The 21,388-nt window shown below is 34.2% G+C and overlaps 1 protein-coding gene and 1 non-coding gene across 7 annotated transcripts in view; both read right to left on the reverse strand.

Annotated features, from left to right (window-relative positions):
* Positions 1-21,388, reverse strand: part of LRRC4C (leucine rich repeat containing 4C) — a 1,603,893-nt gene that overhangs the window by 983,683 nt on the left and 598,822 nt on the right. The window lies entirely within an intron of this gene.
* LOC115936332 (U6 spliceosomal RNA) lies at positions 20,965-21,070 on the reverse strand. The gene has a single exon (XR_004071832.1). It is a non-coding gene; the product is annotated as a U6 spliceosomal RNA (small nuclear RNA).

Consider the following 21,388-nt stretch of genomic DNA (forward strand, 5'->3'; position numbering starts at 1 on the left):
GGAAAGCAACAGGCACTGGGGCCTACTTGAGGGTAAAGAGTAGGAGAAGAAAGAAGAACAGAAGAAAATAACTATTGAATACTAGGCTCAGTTACTTGGTGATGAAATAATCTGTACAACAAACCCCCGTGACATGAGTTTTCCTATATAACAAACCCATACATGTACCCCTGAAACTAAAATAAAAGTTAAAAAAAGTAATTTTAATATTACTCTGCACACTTGCTTATGGAATGAAGAAGAAACTTAACGTTATCATCATTAAAGCTGAGTCTAAAAATGCTTGAATAAAAAATGTTTATTCCACTTATTGCATTTTACCTTTCATGGGTAATACCAATTGATTCATCAGTATAACCTGCATTTCTAGTCAATTACACTCTCTAGTACTCTTGTCTGGTGGCTTAATTTACACAGATAAATAATTTTTTGAAAGAAAAAAATTAAGTAGTTTCCACTGAGGTGTGTTTTCCAAAATTATTAAGAAGTAACAAATTATTGATGTCATCCATGAATTCGTATTGAAATATATTCTCTCCAATAAAAACCACAGGACCTTCTGGCTAAAATATTACTTTCATACTTATAGAAAAATCATCATGTAAACCATGAGAAAATAGAGCTATCTACTTTGGATTTTTGAGAAGTGGTTGCTTTGGTTGCTGTAATAGTAAATGATCTCTGAAATAAGCTACTATATTTGGGTTATTCAACTCATTTCTCTCTTCCTCTCACATTTTTAGATTGCATACATTTCTGACCAAAGGGCAGAGGAAGTGCGCTCACTGGATTTAAACAACTCTGTGCTCATTTCCAAAATCCCAAATATGGCATGTGAGATAATAGTTCTGCCACATAAGTTAAGGCATAGGAACAAAGAATGCTAATGTACATAAATCTCTATGCTTGATGTGTAAAGCTTGAATAATAATACTTTAAGTATGTGAAAATGAAGGTGCTGATGACTTACCAAATATAACTGGAAATCTGCAGAATTATATTCAATAACTGAATGTCAATTCAAAAGGAAACCATCTCTATCAAAGGTAAAATAAAAAAGAAAAGAAAATGTACTATTCTAACATAATAATGTTTACTTTATTAAAAAAGCATTATTATAAATATGTATACTCTACCATCTGATCTGAATTACAAATTCTGTGACAACATGGCCTGTTCCTTATATTTATTTTCTTTTTGTTTATTATATGGCCTGTCACACAGCAATTGATAAGTAAAATATTATTTTTCCTAATATTGGTAATGATATCTTAATTCAGAAGATACCTTAAAAAAAATTAGCACTAACCTCATCTTTGAAAATGTGGAAATTGTTATTCAGAGTAGTTCCATACTTTGTCAAGGTCAAATACTAATGCATCACAGATAGGGACTGAAATTAGCATTTCCCCTCAATCAATCCAGTGCTCTTTCTAATGCAGCCTACCAAATCTCATCAGCATATATGGATTGATATTATAATACACTGAGTAGTCATAATGTCATTCTTCATAATGTGTCTGTTGAAGAATATTACATCTTCAACAAACATATTCTGAGGCTGTGCAACATACCAACTGGTATAGACATAGAAATGAGTACGACAGACTTTCCTCACTAAAGAGGTTTATAGTCTGGGAAAGATAATAAGTGCATAAACAGTGGCTTTCCATTGCCCAAGGGATAGGCAATGCTCCTTAAAACAGCAAAAAATGCCAGCATAATATTTAAAAGGAAGAGCAAAGTTGTAGGACTTACACTTCTCAGTTTTAAAATGTATTACAAAGCTATAGGAATCAAGAGAGTATGGTGTTTGCATAAGAATAGACATAGATCCATGGCAAAGAATTAAGAACTCAGAAATGAATCTTAACATTTATGGTCAATTGATTTTTGAGAAAGGTGCTAAGGCAATTTAATAGTGAAAGGATAGCAATTACCACAAATGGTGCTGGTACAATTCAATATGCATATTCCGATGATGAAGGTAGACCCCTACTTCAAACTATATGTAAACATTAAATCATAATGGATGATAGAACTAAGCATATTAGAAGAAAATATAGGATCAAATCTTTGTTCCTTTGAGTTAGGCAAATATTTCTTAGATACAACACATGAGCACATAAAATATGAGAAAAACTGGATAAACTGTGTATTATGATTAATAACTTTTGCTTCTCAAAAGATATAGTTAAGAAAATGAAAGGTTGGCAACAGGAGAAAATACATACAAACTTATATCCAATAAGATACTTTTATCCAAAAAATGTAAATAACCATTACAACTCAATAAGAAGTCAATTAAAGTCAAATAAAGAAGCCAATTAAAAATGAGCAACAGAATATGTTGTATTTCACCAAATGTATTTGTATGTATTTCACCAAAGAATGAATACAAATGGTCAGTAAGAACATAACCATATTCTCAATATCACTACAGTATCAAGGAATGCTAATTAAAATTATAATAAGGTTCAAAATTTATACCCACTAAGATGGCTATAATGGAAAAGAGAGATAATAACTAGTGTTTTCGAGAATGTGGATAAATTGAAACCCTTTTATACTGCAGGTGGGAAAATAAGATCGTACAATCACATTGGCAAACAGTTCATCAGTTTCTTAAAATGCTAAATGTGGAGTGAACATATGACCCAGCAGTTCTGCTCCTAGGTGTTTACTTGAAAGAAATGAAAACATGTCCACACAAAGACTTGTATATAAATGTTCGTGGCAACAGTATTTATAATAGCTAAAAAGTGAAAACAATCAAAATATAGATAAACTGTTGAACATATGAAAATATTATGTATCCATGCAACAGAATAATATTTGTCAGGAATAAAGTACTGATTTCTGTTATGAAATCAATATATCTCAAAAACATGCTATGTGTAAAAAGGTCACAAATTATATAATTTCATTTACACAAAATGTCCAGAAGTGGAGAATCTATAAAGACAGAAAACAGACTATTGGTTGCCTAGAGCTGGAGATGGGGATTGACAGTGACTGCAAATGGGTAAAAGGTTCCTATTTGTTGTTAAGAAATGTTAAAAAAAAAATTTGGCGATGGATATATCACTCTGTAAATTTACTAAAAATCATTGAACCATACACTCAAAATAAGTGGGTTTATTGTATGTAAATTATATTGCAATAAAATTATTAAGAAATAGAATTAAGCACCCTACATTATCTGATCTTCATTGCCCCAACTTATTCTTAATTTTCCCCCATATATTGGTTTTGGTTTTCTACACACCGTGGTCCCTTTCGACTTCAGTCTTGATGATCAGCTTTCTTGGAAAATATTTCCCATAAATCTTTCCTTGAAAAACTTCTATGCATTATTCTGAATGCAGTCTAAGCATCATCCCATCCAAAAAAATTCTACTGCACATCAAAGTCATGCCCTGCTTCGAAGTTCCAATTGCATCTTATATATACACCACTACGCACATAATCTATTATATTAATATATCTGTTTATCTTCTGGTCTGCTCTTTAGTCTATAAGCTCTCCAAGAGCAAAGTAGTTCATCTCATTTATTTTTGTGTCTCTCCTCAGTGATTAGCACAGGTAGTTTTTCAAGAAATATTTACTGAATTAAAATCTATACAATAAGATGTGCTAAGTCAAAGGCAATAGGAACTAGATATGGTGAAGGCACAGATACTCAAGAGCTTTATCTGGCATGATGAAGAAAGGAGAAACAAGAGCTATCCAGGTAAATGCAGTGGCATCAGACTGAGAAGCAACTACAACTTCGATGTACAATTGGAGAGATTGTGTTGGAAATTTACAGAGAACCAGCTTCCCAGTGGAAAGAGACTTCTGCAGAAGTAGTTCATCCAACATCAAACAATAATACAGAGGACTGTATAAAGGAAGGGAATGCATATATGATATGCATTTTATTATAATAAAATAACAAAGGACTTTTCTAAACATGATATAACAATAATACCAAGATATTTCTCTCTCTTTTTATCAAGTACTAAATAAAAGAATCATTACAGTCTCTTGCCTTTTTTGTACCTACTCAGATGTAATGTGTCATTTCATCCTTTTTTTCTTCATCCATTCAAACAAAAAACACATTTAGCCCAAAGTTATCATCTTAACTGCATGGAAACAGGAATGGAGAGGTTAAGTTTCTTATTCAATGTACTGTAATAAGTCAGCGACAGAACTAAGTATCAACTTAGGTCCCTGAGTTCTTAGTACAGGACTTTCTCTCCTTTCTTTTATAATACTTTACCTTTATTATATTCTTTCCATGACTTGTATTATCTGTCTGTGCATTTGTGTGCTTGTGTGTGTGTAGAAAAGTTGAGATGAGAAATGGGGTATAGCAGAGGCAGCAATGCAGCAAGTAAAGTTGTGATGGTTAACTATGCTAATGGCTAGATGTATTATTTAGTGTCTATTTGACATGAGGCACTGTGCTAAGCATTTTACATGCATTGTCTACTTTGATCATCAAACCCTTCTAAGAATTTATCTATGAAAAAAAAAACTCAGAAGCTTATGAAGGTTGAAAAATTACTCACTGTCACCTAACAAGTAACAGGTAATATCCAGGACTATGTAATTCATAAGTCTATGCTGTCACATACCATATCACACCAAAACCCATTCATTATGTAGGGCATACTGCTTATGCTTTCAGTAGTTATTTGGCTCATGAGCTTCCTTTTTCATCATCTTTCTCATATTTATGAAGTGTAAATATTTGATACATCAGAGAATAGTACGGGTTGAGCATCCTTACAGTACAGAGTGAGTACCCTTATCCAAAATGGTTGGCGGGGTACAGCAACTCATTTTGGGAGGTGAAGGTGGGAGGATCACTTGAGCCCAGGAGATTGAGAACAGCCTGAGCAAGATGGCGAGACCCTACTTCTACGAAAAAATTAAAGGAAAAATAGGCATGGTGGTGTTCTGTAGTCCCAGCTACTTTGGAGGATGGGGCAAGAGGATCCCTTGAGTCTAGGAGTTTGAGAATGCAGTGAGCTGTGATTGCACCATGTACTCTAGCTTGGGTGAGAGAGTGAAACCTCATCTTTAAAAAAAGATGAAATACTTGAGACCAGAAGTGTTTTAGGTTTTGAATTTTTTTTTGAATTTTGGAATGTGTGCATGATACTTACCAGTTGAGCATCCCCAAATTCAAAAACCTGAAATTCAAAATGCTCCAATGAGCATTTCCTTTGAGTGCCATGTTGGTACTCAAAAAAGTTTTAAATTCTGGAGCATTTGGATTTTAGATGTTCTGATTTGTGATGTTCAGCCTATATTAATAAATACCTTCTAATGCAGTTACTTAATTGGCAGCTTATGATACAAACACTTGAACAGTTTTGCTATTGATCTTTTTATTAAACAACTGTAAAACAATACTGTATTAGAGATACATGTAGATATCGATCTAAAACATGATAAAACATGTAGCTATAATAATATATCCTGAAATATAATTTTTCATAGCAAGTGAAATATCTCTCATTTATGGCCTTTAAGGAATATTTATGTTGTATTTCTAAAATAGAAACAAAGAATTAAAATAAAAATGAAGCAGAAACAAGAAAGAGAATAACAAAATATATCAAACCAATTAATTTGAAGATTATTTAAATGAGAAGATTTTATTATGTCACTAAGAAACATAAGTTTACATTTATGAGATGAAAAATAAAAAAGTGACTGGGTGTGGTGGCTCACGACTGTAATCCCAGCACTTTGAGATGCGGAAGGAAGCAGATCACCTGAGGTCAGGAGTTTGAGACCAGCCTGGCCAACATGGTGAAACCCCACATCTATTGGAAATACAAAAATTAGCCAGGTATGTTGATGGCATCTGTATTCCCAGCTACTCAGAAGGCTGAGGCAGGAGAACCGCTTGAAAATGGGAGGCGGAGGTTGCTGTGAGCCGAGATTGCACCATTGCACTCCAGCCTGGGTGATAGAGCGAGAGTCCATCTCAAAGAAAAGAAAAGAGAAGAGAAGGGAGAGGGGAGAGGGGAGAGGGGAGAGGGGAAAGTGGAGAGGAGAGAGGAGAGAGGAGAGTGCTCTCTAAACCAACTAAGAATGCAAACTTAATTTCAGGGCAAATGCTCCACATAACATGTTAATAAAACATTTCCTGATAAGCACTAGAGGGCTGGTTACAAGTGATTCTTATCAAGTAGAACAAATATTGTATCATTATATTATGTTCTAATTCCCCTAGTCTTTTTCCCCCTCCCCTACCCTTAGCCTTTAAGCTATGTAATAACCATCAGAGCATACATGCAGGCAGATGTCCACACCCCCATTTTCACTTGTCATGTAGTATCTGCAGTACTTGCTTAATCTTTTCTTTATATAATCCATTCTCTCATTTAGAGCCTTACCACGATTTGTGCTTAAGATAAGGTTAGTAATACATTTTAATTTACAAACTAAGCTTCCCTACTTGATTATAATTCAAATTCTGTCTTTAAGACATTAACTCACATAAAGGGAGAGAGGCACTTATTTTTGTTCATTCTTCCCCAAAGAGTCTGTATTTTGTGGAACTTCAACCAAACCCATAACTACTCTTTAAGAAAGGCCAAGATCACAAATTCATTAGGATATCTACTTGTCAAATATATTATTTCCATTAATTTGTATATTGTATGCTGCTGAAGGTAATAAAAAATGGCATCTTGATGAAACCAATAGTATTTTGCTAATTCTGAAAGCTTCACATTTTGTTTAAATTATCGACCCTTGACAAATAGTCCCCATTCTAAAAGATTCTAATTATTTCCACTGGAAACATATATTTTAGAAGTGAAGTAAACCTTTCTTGTATGCTATGATGACTGAAATTATTATCTTGATTGACTTCGATAAAAATTAACAACCTACCAAGAATTAGAAAATATATTTGTTTGGTGTCTAATATTAATTGCATGAAGAGTTGCTAGGCAAAATCAGCACATCCACGTTCATTCCCAGAGTTGCAAATTCAGAACACATTGGTGAGCATTATAAACAGGAGCTGGGTCTCAAAGTCCTTTTTTGATATTATTTTTTGATGTGCCATTTTCCATTCTATATAGATAGTTGTATTAGTTTCTGGTAATATAAATTACTTAATGTTATTAACTGATCTAACTGATATATTTCCTTGTGTTTTCTCTCCCATCTTCATCCCTTTATCCCTTTCCAATACCAGAAAAAAATAAAGTTCTTCCAGTCATTTAGTTACCCTGTAATTTTCTACTATATAATTGGAGAAAACTGATTATGTTAGGAAAGGTGAGATTGAGATTCAGAGTGGAAAATAATTACTGATGGATTTCAATTGCTAAAAGACAGCTCTCATGCCTTCACTGTTTGTCTTTTAAAGCAACCCTATAAAATCACAAATCAAGCAGTTGATATAATTACGAATTTGAAGAAATTGTCATGATAGAGATGGTTTAGACATACTGTTATGGAAAGACAATAAAGGCTTTATTTAGAATCAGAAACAAAGCCAGATATAAAACTAGAAGAAAACTTACATTGCTTTGGCCCCAGAGCCCTCAAGGGCTTTGAGCTAAGATTCAATGAAATGACAACCTTTAAATTTTGGAAAGTCTCCTTCTTTACCATCTCTAAATATCTTTTATGTTTTCCCTTTTGCTGATAATTAAAAACAATATCTAAAAAGTGTGTAATGGAACTAGAAGATAATTTATTAATCATCTAGTTTTACATTTACATTTTACAGATTCTAAAAATGAGTCCAAGGAATTTTGTGAAAGGAATCAGACAGCTCATCAAACCCATCCTACAACACCATTTCTTCCCATTGAAATTATTCTCCTAGACCTAACTCAAAGTGACCCCTTTGATTAATCTCTTTAAGAGTATCAAGGGAAGGAAGGGAATACTTTCCTCAACTTTAAGGTGTTTGGGTTTTTTTGTCTCGTAGTATTGCTTTTTCTTCGAGATCATTTCTTGAGACAATGGTCTTTATAATTTTTCCTCTACAACAGCGTGTACCAAAGACAAAATGCAACACCAACCTCTTTATGGGGAAATTCCTGGTTAATACCTCACAGTTTATCTTCCTGAGGTTTTTCCTCAACCCACTATTTTATTGCTCCATGGGAAGTCAGAAATATCTACAACTACTTTGCTTATCTATATTTAAGTGGATAGATTTGGAATTAGATTTTCTGGCTTCAATCCTGGCTCTAGTACACCACTGGGTGACTTACGGCTTATTCTTGAATCTCTATGATCCTCAAAATTCCCATCAATGATATAAAGACATAATATTATTTACTACATGTGACTATTGAGATGATTTAATGACTTAATACAGAATGCAAAGTGCAAGCTTAATAATAGCTAATATTTACTTAAAACCAGCCATTTGCACTTTACATTAATCACATTTTAATTCTCACTATAGATTTATATATTCTTATTGTTCCCATCTTAAAAATGAGTAAACTAAGACAAAGAGAATGTAAATAACTTATTCAACATCACTGAGATAATAAATATTAGAAATGACTTCTAAACTGTACTCCTAGATGTCAAGCTAAATGTTAAGTAGTGTTTACTATCGCAGGCGTACATGAAGCAATTAAATTATTCCACATGTGGTGGTGAGTACCTTCAGTCTTCCACATGAATAATATTGTGCTGAAAACTTTTTATTGTTACTTTTTGCAAGTTTTATTAACCAATTTCAAAGATATATTTTCATAGGGTTGAAAGTCAATATTTCATCTCTTCTTGACTCTTCAGTCACGTGATATTAATACAAATATTGGGAAGGGTTCAATACTGAATACACAAAGTCACAACTGGGTGTTTTTTTAAGGAGCACTTTTTTCAAATTCAGCATTTTTTAAGTATTTATTTGTTCTATTCCAGTGGTTCTAAGCTGTAAGCAAGCATCCGAGTAACCTGGAGATCTTAACACATATATTAATGAAGTTCACACCCAGAATTTCTGATTCAATATGTCTGAGTTGTAACCCAAGAATTTGCATTTCTAGGAAGTTCTCAGAGATGCAGATGCTGAAGGGCTGGAGACTACTTTGGAGAAGCACTGTGCTGGGCATTATTCTCATAGATTGATGTTTTAACTCATGTAAGCCACTAATAGATGAGAAAGGCATTATTATTATCGGCATTCTATAAATGAAGAAATTAAAGGGTTGAGAATTTATGCCTTATCCAAAGTTGCACAATGAGTAAGAGACATTGTCACAATTTGAAAAGGGAAGCTGTTTCCAAAACCCTTACATACTCTTTACAATTTCTTGATGCTGCCTCTTTGCAGCTGTAAGTAATGAAGCTCATCATTACCTGTCTCATAAAGTTGTTGTGAGAGCCCAGTGACATACAAAAGGCAGACACAGGCAGCAGTGTTCCTGGCCCAGGGACAGAATCAATCTTATTTTCTGTGAACATAGCTTTGAATTCATAACCACCGCTCTGTACTTCCACTTCCTGTAGATAAAGTATATTAAACTATTAAATCTCCTCCAGATTTTAATTTATTCTATGAAGATACAATTTGTTTTTCAGTATTTGGCAAAGACGAGGAAAAAAGGTGGTGATACAAATGCATGCCTTCATCTCAGTAGTTAAAATGGAGGCAAAGACATGAAATTCCACGGTCTCTATTTTTCTCCTTAGCACTTTGAAACATGAAATTACAGACAGGTTGCTCTGCTGTGGTTGGAACGTACGAATTTGCAGTGGCCACAGAGCACCTGTGACACTGACAAAAACCTTAATTTAGAAGCAGAAGTAAAAGTAACCTTTCCCCGTCTAGATTTTACATATCTGGTGGTGGTACCAACTAGCTCATCAATATCCTCATGGAGATTGTCCATCATGATTAACCTTATAGAAAAAAGTCCTGACTATCATAGATAATAGAAATATACCCAGATTCAGTATTTTCTATCAGACATTAGAGAAAATATATTTTTTTTCATAGAAAGGTCTAGCAGAAGAGGTTAGGCAACAAGAAAGTTAAGAGGTGACGAGTGAGAGAGGATGTAAAAAGTATTAGAAATACTTTGCTTATTATCTCTGTCTATATACAATGACCCTTGAAAATGTAGCAGAAGTTCATCAGACAAGGTTAATTTGCTACATTAACAGTTTGGGAAGTAAATGAATCCAGGATGCCAACAGCCAGAAGCTGTCATGGTCCTGCCAACTCTTCAGCAAGCTAATGTATCAAGATGTCACCTCTACATCCAATGAGGTAAGTTCCTCACATCCTGACACTGATTGCTCAATGACAAAAACAAGTAAAACCTTTCCGGCCAGTTTCTGATCTCAGCATCTCCTGGAAAGCAGACACTTTGGCAGAAATTGGCATCTCCTTGACAGCCCAAGATAGGAAAGCTCAGAATTCAATGAACTAGGAGACTGTGTTCTTCCCCTGTCTTAGATGCTGTCCATTAGGTGGGCAAGGCAGCATGGGGTTATTTGCAGGAAGGTTACAGATCTTTAATCTCTTTCTCTGTCAATCTTACTATATTCCAAATTGAATCAGGGGAGTTGAAGTAGTGGCTTTGAATCAAGGCAATGGGCATAGAATAAGCCCTCTTCTTGTTCCTTTAAAATTTTATAAACAAATGCACTTCTGTTTTTCTTGGAACTGATAGGTACCCCACTGTCATTTTATAATTTCAATCATGTACTCTCCTTTCTGACTTTTGCACACCTTCACATGTACATGTTGGAAAAGCATTTTATTCAAGGATTATACCTAAGAATTAATGCATGGGTACAGATTTATTTTTCAAATCTGAATAAAAAGAGAGTCAGAGCACATTCATTATACCCAAGATCATGATTTTCCTCATTGAATGCTCTGATTTTCACTAATGTGGTAGAAAAACAAATGATGAAAACAACAAAAAACATGTATGAGTAGGTGTGTGTGTGTGCACGCATACATTTATTAATTTGTGTGTATGACTGTGCATGCAGGAATTAGTGTATATTGGGTTAAAGGATACAAACACAGAATTAAAAACTAAACAAGTACATTTTCTGAAGGCTTTATTTGCGTATAGGTTGAGACATATTATGATATTTTAAATTTTGCAAACAATATCTAACCATGCTAAACTTTCAGAATAAATGAATGTACATATTTGCTAAGACATAGAGAGGAAGGAGACATGGAGGTGATGCCACTTTATAAGTCAGTATTTTTTTTTCTAGGCTAGCAAAGGATTAATTTAAATTGATCCACCGCTCATCAGCCATAAACATGAGCAAAAATGTCAATTGCATGAGGGCACAGACCCACTGCAAAGCCCCCTAATAAATATGAATAAGATGATTTTGCTTCTTTATTTTTCTCCTGCTGATGCTGTTGGGGAAGATGACAGCTTAATCATGTCTGCCCAGCACCGGGCTGTGAGTTTACATTAAGCAGCATGTGTTCTGTCATTACCACACAGTTTGGAGGGATAATGGCTTTGTCTAAACTATACCACAGGCAGAGACCAAATTTCTGAAAGTCACTCAGCAATTCACAAAAAATAAGATTTTCTGCATGTTTTAAAATGTGTTGGAGGTTTAAAGGTGAAATGATTAGTTGCAAGAGGGTGAAGAAGATATAATAAAATCTTGTCCAGCAGACTGGGGTACCTTGGCTGTACGCTTCTTCTCTACCAAGCAATCTGAGCCTCTTCCCCAAGCCTTTGGCCCACTGAAATCAGCACCAAGTTTTCTTGAGACTACTCTCCCTTTAATCATCTGTCCCATGCTGGATTCTGACCATTGCACTAAGATTTATACCTTATTGTTTTATGAGGTTTTTTTTAACATTTCTGCATACATCCTTTCATGATTATCTGTTGGAAACACATAAACTGGCAGAAAACAATCTCTTTAACAGAATAGAAGGTACATGCAATATCTCCAAAATACATAAATATTAGAAGCACCATGAGAACACAATATTTAAACATTAGATGAATCTAAATATAATCAGTGTTTAAAAGAGCCCATTTTCTATTAAGGCAATCAAACTGTTATTAAAGTTTATCGGTATAAAAATAGCTTCACAAACTGCTAATGTATATATGTCTTTTCTGAACTCTCGAAAATATAACAATTATTTATCAATATAGTACCTTATATTTGAGGATCAAAAAATTATAATGAACTAAATGAAAACTTTCAGTTTTCAGTATTACATTGTGACAGCACTGGAATACTATAAAATCAACTATTTCCAAGATAATTTTCAATGGCTTTAAATCTTTTTTTAAAAAATCTGTTATTTATTATTTATTTACTACAACAACAACAAAAACAAGTAAATTCTAGAATTCCAGACAGCTGATGCTATGAAGCAAACAAGAATTCCCTGGAAAGAGAACAAAACCTTCCCTCTTATGCCAGCCTATTAGTATATAGCTACCTTACTTGATATATAACTAATCTAAGATTTGTTTCAAAGGATGTCCTGAAGACTTCAGTTGGTTCAAGTGTATACCTGCTCAATCTCAAAAGACATTATCATTTGGGTTAAAAATTTTTAGAAACAAATAGCAATTTAAGTAAAATTTAATAGCACTTTCCCCCCAAAAATCAGTAAACATTTCATCCTCATAATCTCCCTTTTTTACACATCTCTAAATTTTAAAAATAAGTACAATCAAACAATATTAATTCACTGAAGCTGATTCAATAAGAATGTTTTTGCATAGTTTATGACAAGGATATAATACAGTACTATAGCACATGACTAAGGAGTATTGAACAAGCTCATACATTTAAAACTTAGTTCAGCTACGTAACTGAAAATCAAAGAAAGTAGTAAGTGATTCAAGGTAATCTATAATGCCACTGAATCAGAAATGATATAAAAAGTTGTAATAGCTTACTAAATAAGTTTTTCAAAAGTTCAAAAGTAATTTTAGAGAAGTATTTGTGGATGAAATTATGCCTGGAATTTGCTTTAAGAATAACACAGTGGAGGAGGAGTAGACGGGGGCCGGGATAAAACAAGACTGGCCATTTTTTCATAACTGTTGAAGGCAGGTTACATGTTTATAGGAGTTTATTATAGTATTTTCTCTCTGATATATGCTGGAAAATTTTTATAATAAAAAGTTATAAACATTAAAAATGTTTTAAATCTTATTTCTCTAAAGCTAAGTAACTTTTTCAGAAAGACTTAAAGAACAAACTGTAACCACATTACTAAAACTTTCAGAGCTAAAGGAAAAGCAGGACCTTCTTTTGATATGTTAATTAACAAATTCTTGAGGTTTAGTCATAAAATTTGAATTTTAAGAAAAGAACAAATGACTTGCTAAGTAGCTATTACTACAGTCAACTCTTAATTAATTTCACTGACTAGATCACTGTTCCCTATATCCCCCCATCTTTTTTTTTCTTTTTTTTAGGACATAGACATTCTAGTGATTTTGCTCCTTATTTCGCAGTAAAATGGAGTCAAACAAAACAAAAATACTGGCAAAAATTTTTTTTGCTATTCATTCTTTTCTGCTAAAACACACATTGAAGAAGGAAGGCAATATAAATAAGCCTTAAAAACCTGAGATTTTAATTGTGTTCATTTGCTATGGGAAAAAATAATAGTGTGCCCAGTTTAAACACTTGTAAGTTTCAGATTTCAATAAAATTTATATTAATATTCTGCCTCTAATTCATGAAATACCTCAATGTTTTAGGCCCAGTAGCTGAGATCCACTTTGACGCTCATTTCTAAGTTCTCTAAAGGTAATCAGGATCTCCCAGGATTGTGCGCTAACACTGTCCTTGTCAGTCTCCCCCCACTGGTAACCAGAGCTATGTTCCTAAATCACAATCTCATTATTGCAGCCTTGTTTCATTTTATCCAAGCCATTACTGATGCTATTTGCCTGCCTCCTAGCTAGCAAGGTTTTTGGTTCTTAGAAGTTTGGTCTGACCCCTTTTATGATTATCCTGTTCCAAAGGTGAGTCCAGCTCCTCTGTGACTCTTCTAGCCTTCCCCTTTCCACCATGAGAGCTAGCCCAGCAATGTTCAAATATGTGACAGTATTCATTAACCTGTATTACTTTTCATGTCTTTAAACTACCATTTATTTAGCATGTACTCTGCTTCTAGTCACTGTGTTAAATATAAATGGATATGTATATGAATATGTATCATCAAGAGTAAAAACCAGCACAGACCATTTAAGACTATAAGCTTTGGTTTCAAAGAAACATAATCCAAGTCCCAGCTCCACCATATGCATCCTGTGTGACTTTGGATAAGCTATGAAGCCTCAGGTTTTTCAGCTATAAAATTGAATCATAAAATACCTAGCTCATAGGTTGCAGGAGAATTTAGTTAATATATATATAGCATTTAACATATGTATACATGTGAAGCCCAATTACATAGTAAACAGCTGAAGTTTATATCTATATTTAATCAAATAACAATGTATTAGTCTATTTTAAATGAATGATCTGTGATGATTGGCTGATCTTAGAACAGAGAAAGAGCAATTGAAGGTAGTATTGTTGCAGGAAGGCTGGTGGAAAGAGCAAAATACAGTAACAGTAAAAATAATAACCAATATTATTGAGCATTTACTAAGTTTCCAAAACAATAGTATTTACTACAGTCATTTTGGAGAAAGAGTAAAATGGGAAGGGAGTGGAAGGACTGAGATGTTAGACAAAGTGAGTTGCTAAAACCAGTGAAAATGACTCCTAAAACCCTCCATTAATTTGATGTTATCATGATGATATTTTAACATATCATTTACTAATTCTACCCCCAGGAATTTATCCTGATAATTTTAATTAAGTTATTGACATTATTCAGCAGAAATTAACAAAAGCTATACATACGATAAAGTTCACTGCAATGTTAATTGCAATAGAAATATTTAATATTGTAAAGTGTCCATAAATTTTTATCCCACACACCCTCACCACCTCACCATAGGCCATGCCCTTTGCAATGTGACTGCAGCTCTCACATCAAGAAATGAAATGTACTTCCACACTTCTTGAACCTGAACTGGCATCAGGCTTTGCTTTGGCCAGTAGAATGCCTAACAGTTTGTACTAGGAACACTGGAACACTGGCAGCCCAGTGTTAGCCTGCTGGAGAATGAAAAACTTGCGGCCCAGGGACTCCCGTTACTTTAGCTGAAAACAAGCCAACTCCCCAAAGCAAAGTCATCTACCCTACCTGCAGTTGACTGCTGACACGTGAAAGAGCCCTGCTGAGAACAGAACTACCCAGCTGAGCTCAGCTCAAATTGCTGACCACAGCGCTGAGAACTAAATAAATTGCTTTGTTTGTAGCCACTTACCAAATCCACTTTTAGAGTGGTTTACTGATACAAATTTTAAAAAACATAACAAAATATTAAGTATCAACATAACAAAATACTAGACAAGCTTTAAAATATCAGTGATAATGGCTAACTAATTTTATGATATAATATTAAGTGAAAATAGCTTAATACAAATGTCATTCTGTAAACTATGATAGCAACTATGCAATTTTATTTATGTATGTATGTAAAAAGTGCATGTGGAAAAGAGCATTGTTTTGTAAGAGTGGTGGAATTAAGCATTGATGTCATCATTATTTTTAAACTTCATTTAATGGGATATTGCATTTTCTAAGGAAAATATTTGATAGAATAGAAAGTCTAAGTCATTCTCAGGTTGTAGGATATCGTGTTGTGACATTAGTAAATCAGTAAAAAGCATAAACCTGGTCTTTTGCCCCTACCCTCCAATATTATAATTGAAAAAATGAACAAAATGGTGCAATAGGACCATTTCAAAGATGAGAAGAAATTTCATTATTAATTAGTAATTCAAGCAAAATTCGCATTAGCTTATTTTACACTTATGATCAGAGTGCAAGAATTTAAAACTAAAATGGAGATTTAAATATTTCATGCACCATAAAACCTATTTAAATAGTGAAAGATATTGATAACAGCTAAACCCTTCTGTGGTAAAGGTCAGCATTTAAATGTTAAAGGTGACTGACCTAAGATAAGGAAGAAAGTTTAGGTAATAATTCTAAAAATTACTACCCCTTCAATGGTCATTCCTTTATCATATGTCAATGTATACATTACAAATGCATTGCCCCAGGAAAATGAAACTGACTTATTCTCAAAACCTAAAGAATTGAATAGAAATTCCAAAGGGATGTCCTTGGAAATTCACCCTTGACCAATATATCCAGTAGGCTGCTGAAGCACAATGCTGTTTTTCTAGCTGATTATGCACATTCGCTGCATCCAGAAAGATGTGGAGCTTGACTTCGCTCTTACATTATGAGGACAATTTATTTTGACAGCTTTCACAGCCTCCAAAAGTTGTCAGACATCCAACATGCTGCAGATTGAACTCTACGCATTAAAAAGCCCCTCAGCCTGAAGTTGAAAGCAGGAAGGTGGGAGCTAGAATCAAAGACAGCAAAGCAGAATTTCTGTCTTGCTCTTTTCTTACACAAGCCAAAAGCTTAGAACAAAATTATTTTTTACTTAGGTTTAGTCACTGTCCATTCCTTTCTCCACTAGTCACATTTAATGTATCTCTATCAACCCTAAATTTCCCATTATGATAGTCAATTCATTCGTTTCTCAATTGGTAAATTCCATTTCCACCAGTCATTGAGTAGCTTCTCTCTCTTCTCTGAAAAGACAAATCAGTCTCCCCACCTTCAATTCTTCTATGTCTTCCACATGCAGAACCTCTTCCTTTTGTTATGGCAAGAGGTTGTCTTTTTAGTAAAGCAACTTTCATTGTGATGCCATTGACCTAGTTTGAGTGTTTTTAGACAATAAATAGCCCTGTGGAACTTATCATTCATTATAAGGATCACCATCAAGGGCATTTTTCATTACATCATAGAGTGTCCTATTTATGAAGCCTTCCAAAATAATCCTTTTCTCATCTTTTTTTTCAGAAAATAGTTGTGCTCCTCCTGTGTATTTTTTTCTCTGCTTATTTCTTTTTATTTGTTAAATTTAAAAGACATTGCAAATTTTTGTAAACAATACTATAGGTGATTAACTCAAGAGAAGTGTAAAGGGTACCATGCTTTAACAATTCATTATCATCCATGGCTTTCTTTGCCTTCCCTCTTGATTTTCTGTATTGTTTCACTGTACTTTTTCATTGCCGTTTGCTGACGATGTTCATATATCTCTTTAGCTAACATTTTCCAAACAATCTTTATATGTTCTGGCACTGTTTTAAGTACATAGCATATTTTAAATTATTTTAATTTTCATTTTCCAGTATGTGAGATAGCTACTGCAATCATCTCAGTTTTTCAGAGAAAAAAAAGGGGATGCAAAGAGATTGAGTAACTTCCCTAAGGTCACACAGCTAGTGAGTGGAGAAGTCACTCTGTGGTAGATTAAATTATTTCTGGAAGAAAACACAAAGGAGAGCTTGCTGTACTTGAGCAAGACATTGGAATAATTTAAGTTAATGCAAAGGTAATCCCATTAGGTAAGTCAATTTGCCTAAACCATTTAGGTGGCAGAACAATTTTGCTGTTCTGTTTTATAACCTGTTGGAGAATCCCTCAAACGTCATGCCACTAATGGCTCTTTCCAAAGTTTGAAGAGATTTGGCCACTATCTAGAATTATAAGTTCAAGGTTAAGGGACCTTGCCAATGAAAGTTAGAAGAGTAATGAACTAAAACCTTATGTTTGCTACCAGGCAGTCTCATGACTTTCAGGATTATGAAATATGTGTTTCCTGTGATGGCTTTCATGTTTGCTCTCTCTTGAAAAGTTGACCTGGTTTCACTTAGGTTAGATACATTTATGCTTCACAGATCCAAACTATTGAAATAAATAATGATTTATGTATAGATGAGCTGAGGACATTAGTTTGAATTTTGCAACGCTGAACTTTCAGTTTTTGCTATTAAAAAAATGACTAGTGTAGGATTGCACAGAAACTTTTACCTTCAAAAAGAGAGTAGCATTCTTTCTGGGAGTTTTAAAGGAGAAAAAAGTGTTGTCAAAACTAGAATCAATGCTAAAATTTTCCCTTCTGATTTGGTCTCAGTCCAAATCACCATACCTGCCTAGCTACCTTATAATAGACAACTTCTAGCAGAGATCTGGCCTTAAAATTTTTCACAATTGAAGGAAGAGGCCTACCATATACTAAAACTCAGAAAATGACAAATTCCTCAAGCAAAGAAGTCCAGAGGCTGAGCAGCCAGAAAAAAACTCACACATTTTTACTATAAATGAAATAACTAAATTCAAATTTTCTTTTCATTCATCCAACCTGCCAAAAAACCATCTGTCCATCCAACAAATATCTATTGAGTTCCAGGCATAGTATTCAGTATTTGTCATTGTGCAGGGTACTTTTTTGTTTGTTCTTTCACATTCACTCCCTACCATTCTCCATCCCATTCTGTGCTTCAGATGGCAGATCATTATATATGGATTTATATGGATTTCATTGCTCCCTATATTCTAGTTGAACTTGGCCAGTGGAGGCACTAATGGAGGATTGGAGGTTGGGGAGAAAGTGAGCTAGGTGCTTATTTCTTGTGCTCCTCACTGTTGGGCTACTGTTTGACAGTGGCTATATTACTTCATGAAGGCAGCTTCTAACAGGCTACCTAGTCTTTTCTGAAGCTACAGCTCTCAATGAGTTCTTGTAGCCACTCATTGCCTTTCCCCTTTCAGATCTAAGGATAATAAACTCTTCCTTCTCTTGCTAAGTGATGTGGTTCTGTGTCCCTACCCAAATCTCATGTTGAATTGTAATTACCAATGTTGGAGGAGGGACCTGGTGGAAGGTGATTGGATCATGGGGGCAGATTTCCCCCATGCTGCCCTATTGACAGTGAGTGAGTTATCATGAAATCTGATGGTATAAGTGTGTGTGGCACTTCCCCCTTTGCTCTCTCTTTCTCCTACTCTGCCATGGTAAGATGTGCTTGCTTCCCCTTTGCCCTCTGTGATGATTGTAAGTTTCCTGAGGCCTCCCAGTCACTCTTCCTGTTAAGCCTGTGGAACTATGAGTCAATTAAAGCTTTTTTCTTTATAAATTACCCAGTCTCAGGTAATTCTTTATAGTAGTGTAAAAATAGACAAATAAACTAACCTAAAGGTGCTTTGCCATCCTCTGTTGGTTTCTTTTAACCATGATTTCCTCATAAAGATCCTTTTTATTCAAACTTTTTTCAATTATCCCTTTTTGGAGTACCATCTATTTCTTACAAAAACCATGACATTATAGGATATATCGGTCGTTTAAAAAGTCAGTCTTTGATCTTATTGTATTTATAGTTCAGCAAAGCTATAACGTTTATATATTGTGAAACTCTCTCACACTGATTTGGGGTAGGCTTGATAAGCAATACATTCTTGACATTAATATTCCAATTCTGAGTTCTGAAAATAGCTACTTTACTCAGGCATTATGATAAATTTGCAATACATTTTTGTGTACTTTTCCCTTGTAATACTTCTTTTAAATTATTTCCAATGCCTTCCCCTTCCTAGATGTACTAGGCAGCAGTATTTACTATACTATTCAATGCCTAGTACATCATTAAATGTTAGATAATTCAACCCAGAATATAATCATGTGGAGAATTTAATGTGAGTCAACATAATAGCAAGTGGATGTGTGTTTATAATGAGGCTCTTCATTAACCTGAACATTTTCTCTGACCCTGTCAGGATCAGATCACAGGAGGGGGTTAGAACACATTGCCATAGGAGGACTGTCCACATGCTAGAGGATAAAATAAAAGGGATGACCCTGAGAAAAGGAGATGTTAGCTGAATCATAGAGCAAATATTGTCAGCTTGGATAAAGGAAGCACAGATCAAGCCTAGGCAGATCAATAATTTCCAGTTCTAAACAACCAATTCCAGGAGAGTCTGCCTGAGGACTAAATGCAGAGGTGTTGTCATCATTAGCAGTACCAAAAAAAAAAAAAATCTCACCTAGAAAAATCCACACAAATGGTAGGGGAATGACATGATCATAAGCTGGGATAAATAAAGAAAAATGTAGAATAAAGTCAAATTTGTGATACATATAATAAACATCTCATTGCTCCTAGGAAACACTGCTGGGAAGCTGGAGAGATGCAAAAGCAAAAATATATATAAAAAAACCTTGAACCAAATGGATATACGTTGAAGAGAAATAGCTAGCTGAGATATCAGGAAAATACTGCTGAACTCTGTAGACACATCTAGGATTTCAGCCTTTGGTCAAGTAACAGTTTAACTCTTCAAAATACAATAGGGTAAAACATATTTATTGAACCCACCAGACTCAGATAGTTCTGTCGGGAAACAAGTCTACCCTCAAGTTTTTTGATACTCATTACTAATAGCTGGAATGATGCTGGAAGGCTTGTTATGTTAGGTGCTCAGTTTTATCATAACTCCTCTGCCATGCTAGGAAGCTAGATCAAATTGTGTTGCCTTCTGAAAACTGCCTCATATTTGAAAATAAAGCTTTGACATTTTCAACTGATAATATATATATTTTAAATTAGAAGAGATCTGGATCACTTATTTTTAAAATCATAACTTTTAATATGCCCAGATGATTTCTTGTGCCAATCATCATACAGGTTAGAAGTAGAGATTATATGTAAAAATAAATAGATAGAAATATATATAAATATGGCATGATCAAATAAGTTAAGAAAAAATTGGGCCAAACATATTTTTCAGGTGTCTTTATTGTTAGAATTCAGACTTTCCAATCTAACAATGTGTATCATCATACTCTAGATGAACTATAGCAGGTAGAGTACCCCCAAAGTATCTTATAGGTAGACTGTATTTTTAATGAAACATCTCATGAAATCAGGATTTCATGGGTTTCAGAAAATGATGCTTTTGTTATACTAAACAATTTATTTTATAATTTTATTGTATTTATTTTATATACATATATACTGACACTTAAAAAATTTGTGTGTCATCCTTGTATGGTGGTCATGCTAGTCTTCTCCGTATTGTTCCAACTTTAGTATGTATTCAGCCTAAGTGAGCACTATACTAAATATTTCATAGCAGTCTTGAGTATGTATGTTGAATTGTTGGAAGAACTTGAGATCATCCAATAAAAACTCCAACACAATTGGAAATTCCCATCCTATGCAAGTGTGGTGAGGGAGGTCAGCCAGCCTCTCTTGAAGCACCTCCAAGGAGGGTAAATTCCCTGGTCAGTGAGTCATCATATCTTGATTTCAAGCAACTCTGGATTTTATAAATGCTTTCTCTATTCTGAGCTATGTTTTGTTTTTTGTTTTTTGTTTTTTTTAATAAATTCTACCACTGGTTCTAGCTTTGTCCTCAGAAGAACACAGG

Source organism: Gorilla gorilla, chromosome 9, assembly GCF_029281585.2.
Source record: "Gorilla gorilla gorilla isolate KB3781 chromosome 9, NHGRI_mGorGor1-v2.1_pri, whole genome shotgun sequence".
Classification (NCBI taxonomy): Eukaryota; Metazoa; Chordata; class Mammalia; order Primates; family Hominidae; genus Gorilla; species Gorilla gorilla.